Source organism: Microtus oregoni, unplaced genomic scaffold, assembly GCF_018167655.1.
Source record: "Microtus oregoni isolate MIOR12 unplaced genomic scaffold, Mior012 000004F_ref0000308, whole genome shotgun sequence".
Classification (NCBI taxonomy): domain Eukaryota; kingdom Metazoa; phylum Chordata; class Mammalia; order Rodentia; family Cricetidae; genus Microtus; species Microtus oregoni.
The window spans coordinates 6,686,535-6,704,708 of record NW_024543063.1 but is presented as its reverse complement, the minus strand read 5'-3'; the positions used below and the strand labels follow the sequence as shown (position 1 = coordinate 6,704,708).

Sequence of the window (18,174 nt, the reverse complement as noted above, 5' to 3'; positions counted from 1 at the left end):
AACAGGTGAAAGCAGACGTGTTATGATCGCAGCAGGTATTCCCCTAGTGGGCCGGTCTCCCTTCACAGGTCTGGGAGACAGCAACGCTCTCACGTTCACACGTTCAGCGGGTACCCGTGATGATGAAGCAGTCCTAGCCAGCACAAATCTGTATGCTGGCTCTTGAGCTGACCTCCTGGAGAGACTCACATCCTGGTCTCCCACGGAACAGCTGGATGAGGCCTTTAAGGGTCAGGAAACCGCCTGAGGCAAGACAACTTTATAAAGGCAAAATTTGGATTCTAGCCAAGGTCTAAACACACTCTGGGGTATTGGTAGCTGCCCCTAGGAGAGCTTCAAGCTTTGGCTTGGGGGTAGGTCTGTGTGTACAGTCGTGAACTTAAACCAGAGGTGGCTAGAGACTGAAACCAGAAAGAAGACCCTTGTGTTTACCAGTTATCCTAAGGTATGACCCAAGGAGGTTAACTGATACAGAGAAACGGTTTATTTCGGATTGTTGTTTCAAAGGCTTCAGTCTGTGAAGTGTCCCCATTGCCTTGGGTTTCTGGTGAGCCAATATGTCATGACAGCGGCATGGGGCAGAGCAGAGCCTCTCACCTCAGGGGCAGGAAGCGGATGAGAAAGAGGAAACAGCTGGGGTTCCGAGAGTGAGTCCCTTCCTCAGATTAGATCACTCCTGTGAGGCTGAACCTTTTTATTCCCAAGGCAGGGTTTCTCTGTGTAGCCCTGGCTGTTCTGGAACTCACTTTGTAGACTAGGCTGGCCTCAAACTCAGAGATCCGTCTGCCTCTGCCTCCCTCATGCAGGGAGTAATGGCCTGCGCCACCACTGCCCAGCTGCGGCTGCACCTCTTGCTGTCTCCACCACTCAATAGTACAACTCTGGGGCCCAAGCCTCGAACACCCAGGGCTTCTGGGGCTTTCGTGCAAACTATAGCAGCATCAAAGCCCGAAGAATTCAAAGACACACACTATGGCCATGCCATACGACAAGAATGAAAAAGAGGGGCTGGAGAGATGGCTCAGTGGTTAGGAGTGCTGGCTGCTCTTCCAGAGGCCCCGGGTTCAATTCCTAGTACTCTCATGGCAGCTCACAGTTGTCTGTAGCTCCAGTTCCAGAAGATCTGACCCCCTCACACAGGCATGCACGCAGACAAAACACCAATGCACATACAGTGGAAATGTAAAAATTATTTTAAAAAGAATGAAAAAGAAACAAGTCTTCGGGCTTCTAGTGCCATGGCAAAATACCACAACCAAGGAAATTTAAGGGCAAAATGTTTATTGGGGCCTCACGGTTTCAGAGGGTGAGAGTCCATGACCATCATGGCGGGGAGCGTGGCAACAGGCAAGCGGGCAAGACTCTAGAGCAATAGCCGAGAGCTGATATCCAGAGCCCCCAGCACAAGGCAGAGAGAGCTATCTGGGAATGGGGTCGGCTTTTGAAACTTCAAAGCCCACCCCTAGTGACTCACCTTCTCCATCAAGACCACACCTCCTAATCCTTCCCAAACAGTGCCACCAAGTGGAGACCATATTCAAGCATAGGAACCTATGGGGGCTGTTTTCACTCAAGCAGCAAAGAACAGACATCGGAATAAAAGGCTGCAATGCAGCAGCCCTGGCATAGGTGGCTAAGCAATTGGAACTGTTTATGCACAAAGTCCTCTATAATAACTGATGTTTCTCTTTTATTTGCATTTTTGTTTAACGTTTATAGGTATTTCCACTGCATGTATGTCTGTGTGTCACACGTGTGCAATGCCCGAGGAAGCCAGAAGGTGGTTTCTGATCCCCTGGGACTAGAGCTAGCGATGGTTGTGAGCCACCATATGGATGCAGGAACTCAAACCCGTGTCTTCTGCAAGAGCGGCTGCTGAGCCATCTCTCCAACTCTGTTTCTGTTTTTCTTTTTTTCTTTTTTTGTTTTGTTTTGTTTCTCTGTGGCTTTGGAGCCTGTCCTGGAACTAGCTCTGTAGACCAGACTGGTCTCGAACTCACAGAGATCCGCCTGCCTCTGCCTCCCGAGTGCTGGGATTAAAGGCGTGCGCCACCATCGCCCGGCTCCAACTCTGTTTCTTAACCGCCTAGAGATTAACCTAAGAAAGTCTAGTGAAACCTAAACAAGGGAGCTTCTAAATCTTGCTGAGCAAGCACTTGACAGCTAAGCAACATTCTCCGTCTCTCCTCTGAAATTCTAAAGTGGGTGCTTGTGCGGGGTGGGAGTGCACATGCCTGTGAAGGTCAGAGGTGTTGATTATTCTGCCTCGCTAGCAGCTCTAGGAGCCCAGCTCCACACCTCACCACCTCCAGAGCTAGGTTCGAACATCTATGCTTCCAGGCCTGGCATCTTATATGGATGCTGAGGATCTGAACTTGGGTACGAATGGCAGGCACTTTATCAAAAGAGCCGCCTCTCCAGACCCCAACTCTAAAGGCTTTATGCTATTTTTTATTTGTGTGTGCACGCGGGTGTATGCATTTGTGCAAGTGCCCGTGGAGGCCAGAAAAGGGCATTAGTGTCCATGAGCAGAGTCACAGGCAGTCATGAGCCTCCCAAAGAGGGTGTTGGGAACTGAATTCAGGACCTCAGCAGGAGCAGCAAATGCTCTTAACCTCTGAGCATAGCTCAAGACTCCCAAATCTTTTTTTCTTAAACCGAGCAATTTAAAAGGTGTTTATTTAAAAAACAAACAAAAGCCTGATTGGAGGTTTTCACATGAATTTTAGACCTCCAGTCTCCCAATGAGTCTCCCCGTCTTCATTCTCTATTCGTCTTTAACATTGAGGCCAAAATGCTCTTAACCTTTATGTGTGTTTGTGTGACCTAGTTTAATACTCTTTCTTGCTGGTCTTACATGTTAAAGGAAGCATAGCAAAGCCCTGGAGAGCAGGAAAGATGGGTCAGGATTCTGACAATACCCAGTGTATAATAACAATACCACCCCATCATAGCTTATAAATTCAAGGCAGACAAAAGTCCAAATGGGCTTTAAAATTAACTCAGAGACTGTTCCAAAACTTTTTTAGAGAATAAAATTATCCAAGAAAACCTGAGAGTGGAGACCAGCGAGGAAGAACTTAGGGTAGCAGACGGCCCACTGATGGCGGAAACTTAAGACGCGGGACTGACAGGGAAGGAACGGAAAGCTCAGTCCCTGATACATGGTAACAGCTCTTCCATCAATGATGAATTTGATGAATATTTAATGAATGGGGCGGGGCATTTGGCCAACTATTTGGGAACACGTTTATTCTCTCACTGCTGTCCCAGCTAAATTTTTTTCTTTTTCTTTTCTTTTGGGTTTTCGAGACAAGGTCTCTCTATATAGCTTTGGCTGTCCTGGAACTCCCTATGCAGAACAGGCTGGGGCCAAACTCAGATCCGCCTGCCCCATCTCTGCCTCTGCATCTACCTCTGCCTCCTGCGGGTTGGGATTAAAGGAGTGCCCCACCTGACTGGCTCCTAGTTAGTTTTAGCCTTCAATTTAGCACAACCTCGAGTCACCTGAGAAGTCGGTCTCCACTGAGGGATTGCTTGGGTCAGGTTGGCCTGCAGGCTAGTCTGTGGATACCGTCTTATTGATTGTAAGAGGGCCAAGCCCACTGCGGGTGGCGCCATTCCTAGGCAGGTCCTGGGTGAGGTGAGAAAAGCAGCTAAGCACAGGCCTGCTTTCCTCACCCAAATGGCATTTTTTTTTAGTTCAGTGTTTTCAACACAGCAGCAGAGAAGAAACCAGAACAATTTGTATAGAATAAAAATTTTAAAAACTCCAACAAATCAAAATACAATGTAAAACAAAAGGAAGAAAGATATTAGGAAACCAGGGATATTTTTATAATAATGGACAGAAAAAAAAAAGCTTGCCTCACCAAGACATAAAAATCAGAAGCTTAGAAAAATGGACAGACTCAACTACATAAAAATTATACAATAAAATGCATCGCTTGTCTTCTCGCACGGGCTCTTTCCCCCTCAGCGCTTTAATCAAGAGATCAAGCCTAGCATCACCAGCGGGACACGGGAAGGCCAAAGCAGAGAGAGCAGTAATGTGGTCAGAGGGCTTTTCCAGGAACACGGGTGGGCAGCCGGCGCCCGGCTCTGTGGTGGAGTACACAAGAGTCCCACCCCAAAATCCACAAAGCAAACACGTGAACATTGATGCTCAGCCTTCAGGAAGTCAATGTCACGAAAGGGGCATTGTTCCAGAATCAGCCTGAAATTCATAATCATCGAGAGATCATTTATGAACCTTGATTAAATGTCGGGGTTTTATTCCGAAGCTATAAGAATTTGAGATAAGTGAGGGAAGTCTACAATATAACCTGAATATGAAATCTGTTTCGGAATTACTGTTTGTTCTCTTAGATAGACAACAGTCACAGAATAATAGAGTCTACTGGCTTTATTGTCGAAATATATGCACACAGGCCTGCTAGATGGCTCAGTGGGTCCAGGCCGCTCTGCTGAAGCCTGGTGACCCAAATGATCCCCCACATAAAGGCAGAAGGAGTTAACCTCCGACCTCCACATACACGCCGTGGCATACTCACCCACGTGTGCACACATGCAAATAATAAAAAAGAAAAGCACACGCAGACGTACGACGAACAATGAGACCAGGTTTTAATAGCTGAGGATTGAGGGGCAGGAGCAATGGCTCAGAGGTGAAGAGCGCTGGCTGCTCTTCCAGAGGTTCAATTCCCAGCAACCACATGGTGGTTCACAGCCATCTGTAATGAGATCTGGTGCCCTCTTCTGACCTGCGGACAGAACACTGTATACATAATAAATAAATGCATATATATATGTGTGTATGTGTGTGTGTGTGTGTGTGTGTGTGTGTGTGTATAATATCCGAGGAATGCAGGCACAGCACAAAATGTTTGTTTACTGTGGTTTTAACTTTTCTGGGCTCTTGAAATGTTTCTCCGTGAGACATGGGTCTAGGTTGGGTCAAGCAGGAGGCAATGTAGCACATACCAATGTAGGCTGTGCTTGTGACTGGTGAGCTAGTTCTGCAGCCCACTTCTGAGCCAGAAATCACCAACACCCGGCAGTGACTGCCCCCCCCACACACACACACAGGGCAACTTCCCTTACCAGTCCCCTGGGGTTGGATCCCCTGCACCACAGAAACTGGGCAAGGTGACACCGGGCTGTTGTCTCAGCACCTAGGATCAGAAGTTCAAGGTCATTTTCAGCTATGGGGGGGAGTGTGACAGTTTGACCCTACCCTGCCCAGCCCCACCTCAAAAAGTTGAGTTGCTTACAGGCTTGCTTGCTTCTGAACTTTCTAAACTGAAATCAACTCTTCTCCTCAAGACTTTCTGGAATGTTCCGCAATTAATCCAGTCTCCTCTCAGCGCCTCCTGTTTCCCTACCCCCAGGCTGCCATTAAACTCCTCACCCACTTGGGCAGAGTGGAAAAGCTGATGGAGGAAGGTCATTGGCTAATAAAGGAACTGCCTTGGCCCATTTTATTGGTTAGAAGATAGGTGGGAGGAGTAAACAGAACAGAATGCTGGGAGGAAGAGGAAGTGAGCTCAGACTCGACAGCTCTCCTCTCGGGAGCAGACGCCTGAGAGAGACGCCATGCTCCTGGCTCCTGGGCAGACGCACGCTATGAAGCTCCGACCCAGGATGGACATAGGCTAGAATCTTCCCGGTAAGCGCACCTAGGGGCGCAACACAGATGATTAGAAATGGGCTAAATTAATATGTGAGAATTAGCCTAGAAGAGGCTAGATAGAAATGGGCCAAGCAGTGATTAAATGAATACAGTTTGTGTGTTGTTATTTCGGGCATAAGCTAGCCATGCGGGCGGCTGGGGTGCTGGGGACGCAGCCCCGCCGCCCATATTACTACAAAAAGCTTCCCAGGCTATGCCTTCCACCTTTCCTTCTGGTGTTCTTCAGAAGAACGGGAGAACACAGATCCTCCTCTGAACCCTAAAGCTGAGTGTATGCTCCTGTGATGCCTCCTCAGGGGGCGCCTGCTGCCAAGCCTGACAGCCTGGGTCGAACCCTGGAACCCACATGGTGGGAAGAGACAACCAACTCCATGCAATGAGGAAAGAAATACACAGAAATTAATTAATTAAAAGTAAAAAACGAAGCATTTTAACTTACAAGTTTAATAGTTAGAAAGGATGTGATTTTGAGGCACTGCAAATAGGAGCCCTGCGAAATAAAACAATTACGTCTGTTAGGTTTTTTATTCTTTGAAATTCTGTTTCACTGCACTCCGTGTGTCCCTTCCAGTTTATAAGGAAATGAAGCAGGTAATTTCTTCAAATATGTAAAGCATAATTAAATCTAATGGCTAATAGATAATAAATATGTATCTTTATATGTACATGTATGTGCATATCACACACACACACACACACACACACACACACACACAAGTGTGAGCGCACGCGCTCGCGAGGCAAAGGATCCTGAACATGTTAGCTAAGTGTTTCCCTACTGAGTTATGTTCCCAGAACCCCCTATTGAAATTATCCATGAAGCTGGCCTTAAACTCCTGATCCTTTTGCTCTATTTTCTCAGTGGCCTTGAACTTGCTACAAAGTTGCTGGGAGGGGCTGAAGAGATGGCTCAGTGGTTAAGAGCATTGCCTGCTCTTTCAAAGGTCCTGAATTCAATTCCCGGCAACCACATGGTGGCTCACAACCATCTGTAATGAGGTCTGGTGCCCCCTTCTGGCCTGCAGACATACACACAGACAGAATATTGTATACATAATAAATAAATATTAAAAAAAGGTTACTGGGATGACAGGGAGATGCCGCCATTCCCATCTCCATAAATACACGTTTGCCTCCTCCGTCGCACAGTTAGATCTTACTGCTCTTCAAGTTGTACTGTTTTAAAAACTGTCCAGTGGCTGGGCGGTGGTGGCACACACCTTTAATCCTAGCACATGGGAGGCAGAGGCAGGCAGATCTCTGTGAGTTTGAGGCCAGCCTGTCTACAAGAGCTAGTTCCACGCCCCCAAAAAGCTACGGAGAAACACTTTCTTGAAAAAAAAAAATCTGTCCAGTGAAGTGCAAAATCCCTGGCGGCAAGGGTTTGGATGTGAGAGATCTCCACAGGCTCAAGCTGAAAGACAGTCCCAGCTTGTGGTGTTTTTTAAAGATTTAGTGCGGGGGCTGGAGAGATGGCTCAGAGGGTAAGAGCACTGGCTGCTCTTCCAGAGGTCCCGAGTTCAATTCCCAGCAACCACATGGTGGCTCACAACCATCTGTAATGAGATCTGGTGCCCTCCTCTGGCGTGTGGGCATACAAGGAGGTAGAATGTTGTATACATAATAAATAAATAAAATTAAAAAAAAAAAAGATTTAGTGTGTGTGCGGTGGCAGGGAGGCAGGGTAGGGAGAGAGGGAGAGAGAGGAAGAGAAAGAGAGGTGGGCGGGGGTGGGGGGGAGAGGGAGAGGATATGTAGGTACCTACAGAGGCCAGAAGAGTGTATTGGACCTCATGGATCTAAACAGTTGTGAGCAGTCGGATGTGGGTGCTTGGAACAGAACCTGGATCCTCTGCAAGAGCAGCAAGTGCTCCTAACTGCTAAGCCATCTCTCTAGCTGAAGGGCTGTCATTTTCTGATGTGCTGGGAGCTTTGACTAGTGGGCTCAGCTGAAGGAAATAGGTCACTGAACCCTATGGCTGTCCTGCAGTGGTCACCACCTTGACTGATAATACCCCATCCTGCAGAGAAGTTCCTTAAGCCAGAAGGTAAACAATTCAAAATAGCTTCAGGAAGTTGCTAAAACTGACCAGATTCACTAGATTCCTCCCCCACCAGACGATATAAACAATAAAGACTGTTTGTCCATTAGGGATTATCCTCAGATCCCAGCCCCAACCTCCCCCCACCCCCTACTCCCCCACCCTCCCACCCCCGCTCTGCTCTGCTGCAGCACCAACCTCACAACCACCAAACAAGTTGTGCCCAGATGTAAGACTTGAAACTCCAAGTCAAGAGGAATCTTTCCCTTTAAGTCATTCACAGTGGTGGGGCGGCGGCAGCGGCGGCAGTGGCGATGGCGTGGTGGTGGTGGTGGTGGTGGTGGTGGTGGTGAAGGCAGGCTCTGTGAGTTCGAGGCCAGCCTGTCCTAAATCAAGTTCTAGGACAATCAGGATCGTTCTCCTCTCTTGGAAAACATGGAAAAGAGAGAAAGAAAGAAAGAAAGAAAGAAAGAAAGAAAGAAAGAAAGAAAAAGTGAGAAAGAACCCACAAAAAAACAAAAACAAACAACCTGCTTAGCAAGTTCAAAGCCAACCTAAGCTACATGAAACCCTGTCTCAAAAAGTAAGAAAATGAAAAGAATCTCATTGAAACCAAATAATAATAATAATAATAAGCCAATTAGGACCTCCCATCATCACTGTCATCATCATCGTCATCATTGTCCTCGTCATCAGGCATTTAGTGCCGCTCCAGCCTTGGCCAGAGAAACTTCTGCCTACAGTAGCTAGTGTAGACTTAGAACTGGTAAAAGTGCTGAGAATAAGGGTCCATTGCCTGCTCAGTCCTAAACGGGACATCTCTTTTCCTCTTCCACGGCTCAGGGAACTTTATGAGAGAGGGTTGGAAGAGTCTAAGAGCTGGAGGATGGGGAGGAGAGCCGTGAACCGCTGTCTTCTGGATATACACAGCCATGGGACAACACTCATGAACTCATTCACAGCGGCTACCCACACTGGATGGGACCCATCAACTTCCCGTGATGGGTGAGGGAGGGGCTGGGAGACCCCACCCCTCGCTTAGGAGCTGCCCCATTACTAGTTGTATTGTCTAGGGAGAGGGTCATTTTCTTCAGTAGCGTAGCCAATGACAGTTGCCTGCGTTGCAGTGACCCACCCACGCCTTGCTCAGGCCAGCCACCACGTCCAAATTCAGTCTGTAAACAACACAAAGGCATAAAGTAGGAAGGGGCCTCGCTCAGCAGGAATGAGAGAGAGGAGAGAGCGACAGGAAGTGCAGAGGACTCAAATACATGTACAGAATTGTAAAAGAATTCTAAAACAATTAAAAACCACTCATTGATCACCTGACTATAGTTCTCTGCAATGGAAACTGCGCCTAGTATGAATTTTTAATTTATTTTGGCTTCCTATGCCCTCATTTCTCTAAATACTGAAATTGTTTTTAATGACTGGTCTAATGATAACTCCATCAGCTCTTCCGTGTTATCGGAAACTGCTCATCTCGCTGATTTATGAGGCTACGGGCCACCATCCACTCTTCCACCCTTGACGCTGTCCTACTGTGTCAGTGTGTGACAGGCCGGACTTTTTTTTTTTTTTTTGAGGAAACATTCTGCATTTTATTTACATTTTAAGACTAACTTTGATCTGAAATCACATATCCATACACCTATTTCCTTTTCGTTGCTTCACTTAAAACCTCTAAGCATGTTTTATTAAACAAAGACTGTAAACAAATATTTATCATGTCTGTTACATGGAACAAACGGGAACAGCTTTTAACAGAGATTCAGCAATACCCCAAACATCTTTTTATTATAAATACAGGTATCAAAACAATCCTGAAGCTATTTTGATGCTATAGTAGTCAGCACCCACACCCGCACTGCTTCGAGTTAACCCAACTGTGACTACTCATTATACCTGCTACTTTAAACAGTTCGCTGTAGTCTAAGGACGATGGATAAAGCATGCCATTTCTGCTCTCCCGTCTTGAGACTTTATTGTTCAGAAAGACAAAGGTTTCCACCACCATCTAACACTCCTTTGCCGTGCTTTTGTCTTGAAAACCTGAATTCATTTTTGAATACTTCAGGCTCATGTTTAAATGACAGTGCTTTAAGAAGAGAAAGAAAAATTGTGCTGCACTTCTCCTGTTACCTGAAAACATAATAGGTGCACATATATTAAATATATTCTTACAACTGTCCAGGTCATGTTTACCAGCTGGAATTCTTTTACTTAATGTGTGGGTATTTTGCATGATGATATTTAATCAAGACATTAACATGAGTAGAAGGTTGTTGATTTAAGACAGGTTTGAGATCCACTAAAATCAGTTGTTGTACGTTTGTCCTTCTGGTGGTTGTGGAAGCTTCATATTTTCTTTGGACATCATTAGACGTCTTAGCTCTTGGAGGACAACTTTAATGCTATAGGAATTTTGCCATTTTGCTAATACTGGTATGCTTCGTGCATCCACCATTCCACTGGAATTATTGATCCCATTCATATTAATTTTTGTTACAAATCTAACAGATGGAGGAGCTTCTGGATATTTAGATCCACATTCTACCTTCAGACTATATATTCTGTTTTCATAGTTTGTCCTTCGTGGCCCAATAATCATGCCCGTTCACCTTGTAAGTGTCATGTCTTCATCATCTTTAAGGCCCCAGCTAATGGTACCATCACCTACTCCTTTCTGTCCTTCTTCAAGTTCTTCCAACAAGCGAAAATACCGAGGAACTTTAACTCCTGTGGAGACCTCCATCTTCTCCTGCTACAGACGCAGCCGCTCCAGGCCGGACTTTCTATGTCCATTGTGATGTGTCAAAGAAAAGGCTTCCTATGGGGAAGGGAAAGGAGGGCAAAGAGACTTGCAACTAGGAAGGGGTTAGAGAAATACAGACACCTTGAAAGCCATTGCTTCTCGAGATTCCTCAGAAAGACATTGCGTCCAACGGTGTTGGTACCCACTGCGTGAAATACCTACCCACTAAGGTTGGAGGGTAACATATTCTCTGGTTCACATGTTTCCAGCTTGGTTTCTAGCTCCTTGGACTGCTTTGGAATGTTCTGGAAGGGTTAGAAGGCAGTGCCTTATTGGAGGAAGTTGGTCAGGGGTATGTCTTTGGAGAGCTAGACCTTGTCCACACACTGCCTCTGCCCATCCTTTCTTTGCTTGCTGTCTCTTTTCTCAGGCGAGTAGCTTCGATCATGTGCTCGATCACTCCTGTGACTCTCTGCTCTCCTGGATCCACAGTCAGCAGAGCCCAGGACTGCGAAATGACCTCTGAACCTGTGAGCCAAGATAGAAACCAAAAACCAAAACCAAAGCAAAACAAAACTCATCCCCTGAAGGCGTTTCTCAGCTATGGCTCATGGTGACAAAAAATAACATCAAATAATACAGAAGGATGGAGTCGCCATGTGGCCGGAGATGCATGTGTTTGACTTTGCAGTATAATGCCAAATTATGTTCTCATGTAATTGAGCAAATCTGCACACACTCTTCTCCCCTGTGGGTGAGAGGGGGTTTAAGGTGTCTGCATCATTGCTGAAATCTACTAATATTGCCAGGCTTCTAAATACTTGCCAGTTTGAAAAACGTAAAATATCACATTGCAACCTTTGTTTGGATTTCTCTGGTTATAAAGGAGATAAAATTATGCACTAATTAATATCCTTATCAGTCATGTTTCCTCCTCTGTAAACACCTGCTTTTATATTATTCTTAATGTCAATTTCTTACAACAGTTTCTTCTAGTTTGAAGATTAAAAAAAAATGTCAGAGGCCAGGCTTGATGGCTCACACCTGTAAATTCTACCCCTCTAAGGCTGGCACAGGAGGATTCTGGACTATTCTGGGCCCGCCTGGGCTGTATAGCAAGCTTGAGGTTGACCCCTCTCAAAAGAGAGTAGTCTCATAAATGATGTTTAAAGTCCTTTGCCCAGAGCCAGACATGGTGGCAAATACCATTGGTCCCAGCACTCAGGAGGCCGAGGCAGGTTGATCTCTGTAAGTTCAAGGCCAACCTTGTCTACATAGAGAGTTCTAAGACAGTCAAAACTGTATAATAGAGAGACCCTTAAAAAGACAAGAAGAAAGAAAGGAAGAAAGAAAGAAAGAAAGAAAGAAAGAAGGAAAAGAAGGAAGAAAGAAATTAAGAAATCCTTTACCCTGGAAAATATCCTCATCCACATCTTCTTGCAAAGTTATTTTTAAATGTTTATATTAGTATTTGTAATTTATTTGTTAATTATGCATTAATATGTATAATTTACTAAGTTCTTTGCCTGCACATTTGCTTGTGGTGTGTGTGGAAGTGATATCTGTTTCCTCTCTCTTTTCTCTGTCATAAAGCAGGTGTCCACATCTGTACCTAAGGCGTTGTCCTCGGTGTCCCCTCTCACTGCGTTGTTCAGTGTGACTCCCTTAAGCTTTGGATCAGCAGGATATGCTGGTCCTTCTTGCCACCGTCCTCTTCACATGGTCGAAGATAGCTTTAACCCCAATTATTCAAATATCCTGATAACATATCGATTAGAGTCATATAAAATTTTTGCAAATTTTTTCGTTCAGATTTATTCTCTGTGTGTGTTTCGGCTGCATCGTACATGTCTGTGCACCGTGTGCATGTGTGGTGAATGCAGAGGCCAGAGGGCATCGGGTCCCTTGGAGATGGAGGTGTCGGGTCCTCTGAAGGAGCAGAAAGTGCTCTTAACCACTGAGCCATCTCTCCAGCTGCACAGCCTTGTTTTAAATGCATCTTCTGTTTTAAAAAATATTTCTTTCATGTTTAAGATTATAATTACATCATTCCCCCTCCCTCCTTTCCCTCTTCAAACCCTCTCATATACCTCTCTCTTCTCTCTTTCAAATTCATGACCTCTTTTTAAACTGTTGTTACATGCATATATGTGTGTATACATACACACACATTACTAAATACAACCTACTCAGTCAATATCACGTTGCTAAAAGCATACAATGGACATTTTCAGGCCTGACCACACTGACCCTCTTCATCATTATGTCTTTTACGTATTTTTCCTGTCTTACAGCTGTGGCAAGGATCTCTAAGTGCAGTGGTAAAGCTGCTTTTCCTACTTTTGTTTTGGATAGCACCATTCACAGCTCTTGCTTAACAAATATACAGCAAGCTGAGACACAAATGTTTGTCTGACTTCTCCCACAGGGTCCCTCTGTCCATCCCTCCCTGCTGCCTCTAGGACCTCAAAGATTCTCCGACTAATGGTTGTTGCCCAGAGGATCTTCATTGTGAGTGGGTGGATTCTCCAGCTGTGTTTGGGCACCCATGTAACTGTGCCCTTTAGTGTCTGTGTGGGGCTATGAATTTACTTCATTTTAATTTGTGCCTTTTGAAGTCTGAACAATTTATATATTTATTGGCAAATAAAGACTAGCTCAGCTGCCCTAAATCTTTCAGTGACTTCCTGTATCATTTGACGTTAAAGTCACAAGCATCCTCTCCAAGGTCGAGTTCCTGGCTGTCACTGTGAGCCCTTGGTCCCATCCTCCTTTTCTGGCCTGTACTTCAGGATGGAAAACCCTTCTCCCAGATTTGTGAACTTCCTGTACCTCCCACTCCCTCTTACCTCTGCCTTATTGTCCTTCCTGTCACTCAGGTCTTCATGACACGTGTCATTTGCTCATCTGTGTATGTCTTCCTCGCTCCATACAGGGCCTGCCTCATCCCCAAGACCAGAGCAGTGACTGGCAAGTGCGAGGTGTCCAGCAAATGCCCCTGGACTAGTGATTTCATTCCTCGTCTCCCATGAGTCCTCTGTCCATCTCTTTCCCTGGGCATTCTTTCGTTGTTCTTTATGGTCTTTCTATGAACGAATGCTAGTGTATCTGCGAATAACCCCAACAAGTGTTTCCCCAGTTGTTGTTCTGCTTTCATCGCTTTATGAATTCTTAATGAACGGAAGCTTCAGTTTCCAGGTGGACGGCTTTTCATCTCATCTTTTCCGGCGCCCCCACTCTGGCGGAAAAGGACTAAGCTAATCCTGGGCATGCATTTGTCGGGGGGTTCTTTTAGACGGCCGCACTCTTTAATCCATCTGTAATTGATATGTGGTCGGCAAAGGAGTGTGAGCTTTTCTGTCCTTCTCCCAATTAGCCAGTTTTCCAAACCACAGATTTCTCCCTCTTCCACAAGCTATCAGAGACGCCGCTTTCGTACAGGCGAGAGGCTACTCCTGAGTATTATCAGGGGTCCGCTGTGTTGGTTGCTGGTTGTTTTTGTTTGTTTGATCAACTGAGATACGTCTCACTGTGTCTCTCTGGCTCGCCTGAACTTTGTTATATAGACCAGGCTGGCCTCAAACTGAGATCTGCCTGCCTCTGCCTCCTAAATACTAGGATTAAAGATAAAGTCACTATGCCTGACCTATTTAGCCTGACTAGATTTAAATCATAGGTCAACCAATGGCCAGCCTGATAAGACGCAGATAATGCGAAAATGCTATTTTAGTTTTTACTACATGTACTTATTGATTTTGTGTATGTGCGTGGGAGGGGGTGCCCATGGCATAGCACCTGTGCGTGGAAGTCAGAGGACAATTTGTGGGAGCCGGTTCTCTCCTTCTGCCATGTGGACTCTGGGAATTGAACTCAGGTCTTTAGGCTTGGCAGCAGGCACCTTGACCTGCTGAGCCATCGTGCTGGCTCACAATTGTCATATTATGGGGCCCCAAATCATCAAAAACATTAACTTTGGGTGGTTAAATGTAATGCCCCCTCTTAAGATTTTGTTAGGGTTCCATTAATTAGTTAAGTGTCGCGTGTCCAGGAGAGTGGCTGTCACCCTCAGGTCAGCAGTTATTCTGAGGAAGCAAGCACCGTCCTCTCTAAAAACTCCCCTACTCCCGTCTCCGCTTATTCATCCAGGTTCAGTCAGGTCTCAGAGGCCCACTGGGACTCTGACATGCTCATAGTGCCCGTCCAAGCACACTTGAATTCTCTGTGCCTGCAGCCTCCTCCGAGCACCCAACACAGTCAGAGTCATCAGCCCGTGAGGCAGAAGGAGGAGGAAGAACAGACCCCAGCTTGTGCTGAGAGGGTGGGACTCAGGGGCAAGGGGCTGCTCTGACTAAATCAGGTCTCAGGACACAGAAAGCCCCATAAGCAGAAATTAGCCCAGGGAGGAACTCTTCAGAAACCGAATTCCTGCTGCTGCCGGTTTGGGGATCCACAAGGCCCTGGCAGGCTGCAGGCTCAGTAGACTGAATTACCTGCACAGTGCTGATCTCCAAGTTGGACTGGAAGGCCCCTCCATCTGCTAGCCTTCAGGTGACTAGGGCCTGGGAATATGTGTTATGAGAGGGGGACAATGAGCAATCCCCGTGGCTCATTCATTCCTTTCGAAATGATCTTCCTAAAGTTTAAGAGCCCGGCTGGAAAGCTTGGCCAGCCCAGGCTCCTCAAAAGTTCCAGGCTGCTACCAGGGAAGCTCCCTGCTCCTAGGCATGCCAGAGGCCCATAAACCCAAGAGTCTGAGCGTTGAAGCACTTATAAAAATCCTAGCCCTGGTGGAGGGAGGAGCTCTAGGGAAAGAAGGGCTGTTCCTAAAATGAAATTTGTTGGGGCATACCTGGCCTCAGTGAACTGCCCCATGTCCAGGGTCAACTCTGAAGCCCAGGCTCTCCAAAGTCTGGTTCTGCCTCAGGGCATCTCTCTAGTGGAGAGGGATTGCTGAGATCTAATGAGATTGTTCCCATGGTTATCAGGGCAGGGTGAGGCTTCTGAGGGAGCCTGTGTAAAGGGAACTGTGACCCCCTGAGGGCAGTATGCCAGCTGTCAGAGGCACTGAGGCCTGGGTGGCCGATTTGAATGAGTGGAGACTTGACGCAGACCTTGCTGTACTGACCCAAAGCTACAGGGATGTGGAGCCACGTCTACCTGAGTCCTCCATGGAAGCTGATGGAGAAGGCTTTGCGATTGGTGGTGGTAATCCCTGCTCATCCTTGATCCTTGGCCTTATTCAGAGTAAACCTGCTATTTGTTCCCCTTACCCTTGCTGACGGGGGACATGGAGGGCCTGTCCAGGGAACTTAGGGCATACTAGTCCCTAAACATTGAGGACATGGAGGATCTTTCCACAGACCTTAGGTCTTACTAGTCTGCAAACACTATAATTCACTATCTGCTGTCTTTCTCCAGTTACCTGTGGGTCTCTGATGCCAGTGGGTGGATGTTTGCCCCCACTGGGGACACTTTGGTCTACCACATGACTGGGGTATGTTTCTGGCATGCACAGACATTTCTATACCATAAAAATGTGTCCTGTCTCCAAGGTCATCAGTTCAGGCATGCATGTTGTTGTCACTGCCATAATTAGAACACAGCTCCCAGGAAAGCTATATAGCCACCATCCTCCCAATCCCAAAAGGCAAGGGTGTTACCACAGTGCACCAACCTGGTCACAGGCTAGCCTCTGCCCTCTTGAAAAACTCTCCTGACTAGCCAAATGCGACTGGACAAAATGAAGTGGGAAGGTAAATCTAGCCTCATTACTACCCGTTAAGCAAAGTCCTTTTTTTTTTTTTTTTTTTTTTTTTTTTTGGTTTTTCGAGACAGGGTTTTTCTGTGGCTTTGGAGCCTGTCCTGGAACTAGCTCTGTAGACCAGGCCTGCCTCTGCCTCCCGAGTGCTGGGATTAAAGGCGTGCGCCACCATCGCCTGGCACAAAGTCCTTTTAAAAATCCCAAATTAAAGGGGGAGAGGAGTGGGAGGAGAGGGAGAAGGATGGGAAGAGGGGGAGAAGGGTGGGAGGAGGGGGAGGGAAATGGGAGGCTGGGAGGAGGTGGGAACTTGTTTTTTTTTTCTTCCTTTTCTTAATAAAAAAAAAGATCAGATGAAAAAAAAATCCCAAATTAACAATTTCTCATTTAAATATGGGCAATTATCAGTCTCTCCTTTTTGGTGGTAATTTGTAGTCTTCAACATAAATTACATATGAAACATATAAAATATGAAAATTATTTGGAAGGAAATTCTAGCCATAGTCATGGAAAATCTATTTGAACACACCATTACAAGCATTTAAAATGATCCAGCACCCAAAATGTGAATGTAATAATCACTGCACACATGTGTGTGTGGGCATTCTGATCTAAGTGGCATGGTGCCCTTGTGGTACAGAAAAACTGAATGATTTGTCTGCCCGTATCTTGCCTGGTTCGGGGATTCTGTGCCTAGAGACAGTGAAAGATAATTCCTATCTTCATTTTCACCATGCTTGGATTCCTGCCAGCTCTCTCGATAACCCACCAGCCAGCTCTGCAGGGAGACAGGAGAGCCCGTGGAATTGTGCAAACATCAGGTGTGATGAGGTTTTTCTGGGGTGAGGTCTCTCTCATACACAGGAGTTGACATTCGCTGAGAGTTGCCTTGACTAGCTCTTGCCGGCTCCAGAGATCCCTAAATGATGAGTTCAGAGTCTCTAGGCAGGATGGGTGAGACAGAATGTGTGGGTAAATGTGCTTGTTTTGCAAGGAAAGCCTGAGCTGAGGTGATTTTGGTGAGTTGAAGAGGTAAGTCACCAACCCACTGCCCTGTCCCCAGGCACTGTGGTCCCCAGCCCCAGCGGTCTTCCACCTACAGGCACCTGAGGCTCTTAGTATGAAAGTATCAGGGACAGGACCTGAGATCTGTCCACCAAGTGAATAAAGAGGACCAGCCAGTTTATCTGTCCACAAGGGACAGATTTGGCCGGGTGTGTGTGTGTGTGTGTGTGTGTGTGTGTGTGTGTGCCAGGGAAAAATGTCCCACCAAGTTCTTCAGCAGCAGGGGAGCCAGCCTTTGCGATGATAACCGTAGAAACACTGCCCATTGCTGACAAGCACTCACTACGTGTCCTCCCTCTTCTACTTACTTTTGCTTGCATCCCTCCAGCGGACGCTGATGGGGAAACTTGAGGCTCCGAGAGAGTTAACTGTCCAAGGATGGAGACTCAGCAGGTGGTCTGAATGCCTGGGTCCCAAGCAGGCTGCCCAGGTGGCTCAGTGGGATGGTAACACTTGACTTAACATCATCATCAGTAACCCTCCAGGACTGCAAGACTGCTGAAGGTTGAGCCAGCGTGAGCATTGATGAGGTGAAGAAAGGAAGGTTCCAGAGCGGTTTGGTAAAGACCGGCCTCTTTGTGGATGGCCTCTTCAGAGCTCTTTCCGTTCTTGCTGCTTTTCCTGCGAGATCTACTCAGTGTTGTCAAATTAGGACGATGGGCTAGGAAGAGAAGATGAACTTGCAACAGCAGCCCAGCATCTGGCCACCCCCTTCCCCACCCAAAGTCCATTCAGTGCATCTGATTCTGTCTCCTGGGTCCCTCACCCGCCATGAACCTTCAATCCCCATCCCTTTTATCCACAGCCCTGTGCTCTGACCCGGGTCTTGGCCTTAGAGCTCAAAGCTTGTGGAGGAAGCATT

General features: G+C 46.6%; 1 pseudogene; it reads right to left on the bottom strand.

Annotated features, from left to right (window-relative positions):
- Nucleotides 1-10,051: 10,051 nt before the first annotated feature.
- On the bottom strand, nucleotides 10,052-10,489 carry LOC121447533 (annotated as a pseudogene).
- Between the last annotated feature and the right edge of the window lie 7,685 nt (nucleotides 10,490-18,174).